This window comes from Hylobates moloch, unplaced genomic scaffold, assembly GCF_009828535.3.
Source record: "Hylobates moloch isolate HMO894 unplaced genomic scaffold, HMol_V3 SCAFFOLD_8, whole genome shotgun sequence".
Classification (NCBI taxonomy): Eukaryota; Metazoa; Chordata; class Mammalia; order Primates; family Hylobatidae; genus Hylobates; species Hylobates moloch.
In genome coordinates this window covers 116,706,518-116,713,476 of record NW_026652283.1, presented here as the reverse complement: position 1 = coordinate 116,713,476, position 6,959 = coordinate 116,706,518, and the positions used below count along the sequence as shown (strand labels likewise).

Genomic DNA, 6,959 nt, shown 5'->3' with positions numbered 1-6,959 from the left:
CATAAGGCTTAGTGGGGAATCCTGACCCACAGTCCAATCTCCAAGCTCTAGACGTCTCACGAACAAAACAGGAAGCCAACACATTCTGGATCTTCTTTCCAAGATAAATTCGACCATTCGTAATATTTTTTTCAGAGACAACGGCAGCTGAAAAATAAGAGCTGAGAAAGGAAGAACTTTTCTAGATGAACTTAAATCCAAAAGGCTATGGGATAGTAATGGAAAGTGGAGGAGAACAAAAAAGGGCTGAAAAGTAAAATCAGGAGGAAAAACAAACGTTTTAGAACAGCCAGGAGTGGGGAGTTGGAAAGTGAAGCTTTGAGTAGAAACCAGAGTTACAAAATTTCTGAGCTGGAAGAGGCCTTATAAGGAAGCAGAATTGGGCCCGAGAACTAAATATTTGCCAAAAACCACACAGGCAATTAGTGGCAGACAAGAGAGGGCCTTCATTTTTGCTAACCAGGGCTCTTTCCATTGAAACATGTGGCCCTCTCAATATCTAACTAAAAACCTTTCACAAAATCCAAGTAAACCCAGGGAAACATCGTCTCTTCTGTCTCCACTGCTTTCTCTGTCCACACGTGCACATGTGCACACACAGCCACCATTATAACAATACAGGAAATTGAAGGAAGCCATCTGAAACTTCAACGTCGGGCACAGCTGCCGCAGATAACATATCAAACGCAAGGCTGGAAATCAGCACTGTTCACATTCACACAGGAAGCCTGTCTCAAGCTGTTTGACCGTATTTAGTAATCAGTTCCATACTCACAAAAGAATGCCAGAACAAAAACAGAAGGAAAAGAAAAAAAAATAACTCCAACCATCCTTTTCCTTTGGAAGAGGATTTATACCAAGAAGTTTAGAGAGAGACCCAGCTGGTTTATAGAATTCTGCAGGAAATTTGGGGACCTCTGTGATACCATTGTTTTCCCCGGCCCAGGAAAGTAGCCATACCAAGGCAGTTATGGGGATAATTCAAACAAATCAAAGGCATATTTTAACTCAATTGTGGTTATACTTTAGGCGAAAGTATTTTGTACCTAAATATTTCCAATAATCATCAGATGCATCCTGGTCTCATGGGAAATGCTGAGAAAACCTATGGGGGTATTATCCACTTACTAGCTCTGTAACCTTGGGCAACTTACGTAACTGTTCTGAGCCTCTTCCTTCTTCTAACAAAATGGGACTGATTAACTATTGCCTTCCAGAATAGTTCTGAAGTGAAAATGAGAGTCAATGTTGTGTTCTTGCTTCGGCAGCACATATACTAAAATTGGAACAATACAGAGAAGATTAGCATGGCCGCTGCGCAAGGATGACGCGCAAATTCGTCAAGCGCTCCCTATTTTTTTCTTAATGAAGCCTCTTTTCTGCATGTGAAGAAAAAAAAAAGAGACAGTCAATGTTCTATGGCACGAAGACACACCAGTCAGTAAATATTAGCCGTTTCTTTCAGGGATAGATATACATATAATTTTTTTTTTTTTTTTTTTTTTGCCCTGAGACAGAGTCTCCTTCTGTCGCCCTGGTTGGAATGCAGCGGCAGAATCATGGGTCACAGGAGCCTCAATATCCCTGGGCTCAGGTCGTCCTCCCACCTCAACCTCCCAAGTGGCTGGGACTACAGGCACGCCACCACACACGGCTAATTTTTGTATTTTTTGTAGAGATGAGGTTTCACCATGTTGCCCAGGCTGATCTTGAACTCCTGAAGTCAAACATTCCACCTGTCTAGGTCTCCCAAAGTGTTGATGTGTCCGGAATTGATGGGTTCTTTGTCTCACTGACTTCAAGAATGAAGCCACGGACCCTCGCGGTGAGTGTTACAGTTCTAAAGATGGCGCGTCCGGAGTTTGTTCCTTCTGATGTTCGGATGGGTTCGGAGTTTGTTCCTTCTGGTGGGTTCGTGGTCTCGCTGGCTTAGAAGTGAAGCTGCAGACCTTCGCAGTGAGTGTTACAGCTCTTAAGGCGGTGAGTCTGGAGTTGTTCGTTCCTCCCGGTGGGCTCGTGGTCTCGCTGGCTTCAGGAGTGAAGCTGCAGACCTTCGCGGTGAGTGTTACAGCTCATAAAAGCAGTGTAGACCCAAAGAGTGAGCAGTAGCAAAATTTATTGCAAAGAGCGAAAGAACAAAGCTTCCACAGCGTGGAAGGGGACCCGAGTGGGTTGCTATTGCTGGTTCGGGCAGCCTGCTTTTTATTCTCTTATCTGGCCCCACCCACGTCTTGCTGATTGGTATAGCCGAGTGGTCTGTTTTGACAGGCGGCTGATTGGTGCGTTTACCATCCCTGAGCTAGACATAAAAGTTCTCCATGTCCCCATCAGATCAGCTAGATACAGAGTATTGACACAAAGGTTCTCCAAGGCCCCACCAGAGCAGCCAGACACAGAGTGTACATTGGTGCACCCACAAACCTCGAGCTAGACACAGGGTGCTGACTGGTGTGTTTACAATACCTGAGGTAGACATAAAGGTTCTCCACATCTCCACCAGACTCAGGAGCCCAGCTGGCTTCGCTCAGTGGATCCTGCACTGGGGCTGCAGGTGGAGCTGCCTGCCAGTCCTGCGCCGAGCGCTCGCACGCCTCACCCCTTGGGTAGTCGATGGGACTGGGTGCTGTGGAGCAGGGGGTGGAGCTCGTCGGGAATGCTCCCGCCGCACAGGAGCCCACGGAGGGGCTGGGAAGCTCAGGCATGGCGGGCTGCAGGTCCCGAGCCCTGCCCCGTGGGAAGGCAGCCAAGGCCTGGTGAGAAATAGAGCGCAGCGCCGGTGGGCTGACACTGCTGGGGGACCCGGTACACCCTCCGCAGCCGCTGGCCTGGGTGCTAAGCCCCTCATTGCCGGGGCCGGCAGGGCCAGCCGTCTGCTCCGAGTGAGGGGCCCACCAAGCCCACGCCCACCCGGAACTCCAGCTGGCCCGCAAGCGCCGCGCGCAGCCCGGGTTCCCGCTCGCGCCTCTCCCTCCACACCTCCCTGCAAGCTGAGGGAGCCGGCTCCCGCCTTGGCCAGTCCACAAAGGGGCTCCCACAGTGCAGCGGTGGGCTGAAGGGCTCCTCAAGTGCCACCAAAGTGGGAGCCCAGGCAGAGGAGGCACCGAGAGCAAGCGAGGGCTGTGAGGAGTGCCAGCAAGCTGTCACCTCTCATCGGGATTACAGGTATGAGCCGCTGCGCTCGGCCCCATTTAATTGTTCTATTTTGTTTAATTTGTGCGGATTTGGGCCTCAAAAAGAAAAGTGAGAAGAAAATGCCTCATTTACAGTGGAGCCACTGGTGAGTTTTCTTAGGCCTAATCTACATCTGAGGTTCTCAAATATTTGGGTCTCAGAACCCACCTACTTTCTTACAAATTGAGGATTCCACATGGCTTTTTTTTTTTATTATACTTTAAGTTTTAGGGTACATGTGCACAATGTGCAGGTTTGTTACATATGTATACATGTGCCATGTTGGTGTGCTGCACCCATTAAGTCGTCATTTAGCATTAGGTATATCTCCTAATGCTATCCCTCTCCCCTCCCCCCACCCCACAACAGTTTTTAAGTCTGGGTTATTGACATTTACTATATTCACAAATAATACTCAGGGTTGGGCGTGGTAGCTCACGCCTGTAATCCCAGCACTATGGGAAGCCGAGGTGGGCAGATCACTTGAGGTCAGGAGTTCGAGACCAGCCTGGCCAACGTGGAGAAACTCCATCTCTACTAAAACTAAAACAATTAGCTGGGCATGGTGGTGCACGCTTGTAATCACACCTAGTTGGGAGGCTGAGGCATGAGAATTGCTTGAACCTGGGAGGTGAGTTTGTAGTGAGCTGAGATCGTGCCACCACGCCCTAGCCTGGGCAACAGTGAGACTGCACCTCAAAATAAAATAACAATACTGAGAAAGTCTTAAATTATTTATTCATATAAAAGTAAAAGTAATGCATTACATGTTAATATAAATAACAGTTTATGAAAAATGTATTTTCCAAAACAAAACAAAAATGTAGTGAGGAGAGTGATGTCATTTACAGTTTACAGATCTCTTTAATGTCTAGCTTAATAGAAAACAGCTGGATTCTCATAGCCACTCTGCTTCTACACTCAGCCTGTTGTAATAACTTGTTTTAGTGGAAGTTCGTGAAGAAAAATTAGCCTCTGTGTATGGGAGAAATATTTTAATAGCTTTTTTAGGTATTGGTGCTTACCGTGTGGTACTATACCTAAGTTCAGTAAGTACTAGTTTCTTAGAAGTTAATTTCAGTGTGGAATCTGCAACCTCAATAATGGAGTTTTCTGCAACTTTAACAATGGAGTTTTTCCTCTGTTACAGGAAATCCATTGATTTATTTTGCACTTTGAATACATTTTATCTATGCATGATTTTGTAACATTTGGAAGATATTGGGTCACTGAGTTATATAGATCTTCCAATTTCAACATATTTTATTATACAACATCAAAAATAATTTTTAACAATATTACCACCAGTCTCATCAGAATAATCTCTATAAGGAAGCTGTCAAGCTCACTGTGATAGATATAAGTTTTCTATAGTTCTTATTTTCTCTTGAGTTCAGATTTTATCTTTGGCAGCAAATACTCTTTGTTATTTTACTTGAGGTGACAATCTCACTTTATTCATTTTTGAGGAAGCGTTTATGAAATATTTAAGCGTAAAATAACCATAGTTTGTCTTACGTAATTTAAAGTAAAAACAGTGTTCCATGAAAAAAAAAAAAGGTTAGGTTAACTCACAATTCAATTACCAAGTGTTTTTTTTCTGAAGAAAACTAATATACTTCACTGTTCAGCAGAATTGCTTTGTGCCTTTCCCATGTGGCCACACAGAATATTAAATGGATATGAACATAAAGGTCAAGGCTTAATGAAATTAATTTGTACTAATGTATCAAGGATATTCTTAAGTAAAACTGACATTAATTTTATTATAAGTGTGTGGTAATAATTTGGTGCCATGCTAAAATGACAGCAGTTTTACCCCCTTTTGCTTTGTAAAATATATATATTTTTTATTTTTTTCGTGCTCTACATGCTCAGAAAACTGTATTAATGAACTACAGAAACGACCCCTGAAAGTACAGCCTTTGCTTTTGCACCATCAGTGGAAATGTAAAGATAAGTGAAAAAGGCAAATAGTATCCTAATATTATGAAAGTAGTTTTGACCTTACAGACTCCCTGAAATGGTCTCAGGGATACCACCCCACAGTCGTCTGAGGCACACTTTGAGAACCACTGCCCTCAGCTCCTTTTTATACCTTTGCACGCCTGTTTCCTCAGCTCTCCAGCTCCTGGTGACCTTTGTCCGCTCTAAGTTCTCTGCAGCATTCAGTAGAGTTGTATTTCTTTAAGTTCTCTGATTTAAAATTTACTATATCCTGGCAGGGTGTGGTGCCTCACACCTGTAATCCCAGCACTTTGAAAGGCAGAGGTGGGAAGTTCGCCTGAGCTCAGGAGTTCCAGACCAGCCTGGGAAACATAGCCAGACCCTGTCTCTACAAAACAGAAACAAAAATGAGAATTAGCTGGCCATGGTGGTGTGAGACTGTAGTCCCAGCTACTCCGGTGGGTGAGATGGGAGGATCACCTGAGCCCGGCAGATGGAGGCTGCAGTGAGCCGTGATTACGCCACTGCACTCCAGTCTAGGTGACAGAGTGAGATCTTGTCTCAAAAATAAATAAATGAACAGAAAATAAAATAGAATGTAGTATATCCTCTATTCACAACAAGAAAATTTATTGAGTACCTAATATGTGCCAAATACTGTTCAAAGCATTGAAAATACAGAAGTCAATGAGATAAGCACGGTCACTGGTCTCGTGGACTTTCTATTCTAGAGGGAGAAAACAGACAGTAAACTTGTAAGTGAATTAACATACAAGGTAATTGATAACTTCCAACAATGTTAAGTGCTGTGATAACCATAAAAATAAATCGATGCGACTGAGCATGACAGGGTGAGCCAGTAGCCAGGCGGCCCCAACCTAACAGGTGTCACATTTGTGCATCCAGCATGCATAACACTACATCCTAAGTGGGATGACTGAAGATTCCAGTGAGAATCTGTCTACCATAGAATTGCAATAGCCCTAGAAAGCTGGGGAAGAGGAAGAGGACAGAAAGCAAGGTTGCTTGTATTTGAAAGGGGTGCTCCTGGCCGGGCGCAGTGGCTCATGCCTGTAATCCCAGCACTTTGGGAGGCCGAGGCGGGCGGATCACTTGAGGTCAGGAGTTTGAGGCCAGCCTGGCCAACATGGTGAAACCGTGTCTCTCCTAAAAATACAAAAATTAGCCAGGTGTGCTGGCAGGTGCCTGTAATCCCAGCTACTCGGGAGGCTGAGGCAGGAGAATCGCTTGAACCCAAGAGGCAGATGTTGCACTGAGCCAAGATCGTGTCACTGCACTCCAGCCTGGGAGACAGTGAGAGATTCCTCTCAAAAAAAAAAAAAAAAAAAAAAAAAAGGGGAAGAAAGGGCGCTAGGTAGAATGAAGCCTGGCCAGTCTCCCAGGGGGAATAGCAAGTTACTGGGAGGAAATCACTTAAGAAAAGCCGAGGCCAGGAAAAGAAGCCACTCTGTCCTGCTGGGGGCCAACGTAGGATGCTGATGCTCCTAGCTGCCACTTGTTCTGCCCGAGGATGGTGGTAGAAGGGGGCAAGGATGGAACTGCAGCTGTTTGTAATGTGAAGTTTCCATTACCCTGATGGAAATACCCAACTTACACTGACACTCAGGAGCTGGCTATTATTCCTGCTTTGGGGCATTCCAGAGCTGCTTCTAGAACATACTAATATTTTTCATCTGTACCAGTATTTACCTAACCCGGGTATCTAGGGCAAAACCAGACAAATGACAATAAAAAATAGGCTGGGCATGGTGGCTCATGCCTGTAATCCTAGCACTTTAGGAGACCAAAGCCAGGAGTTCGAGACCAGCCTGGGAAACATA

The 6,959-nt window shown here is 45.1% G+C and overlaps 1 non-coding gene across 1 annotated transcript; it reads left to right on the top strand.

Moving 5' to 3' along the window:
- Positions 1 to 1,250: 1,250 nt before the first annotated feature.
- Positions 1,251 to 1,359, top strand: LOC116473916 (U6 spliceosomal RNA). Its single transcript, XR_004249479.1, has one exon. It is a non-coding gene; the product is annotated as a U6 spliceosomal RNA (small nuclear RNA).
- Positions 1,360 to 6,959: the final 5,600 nt, after the last annotated feature.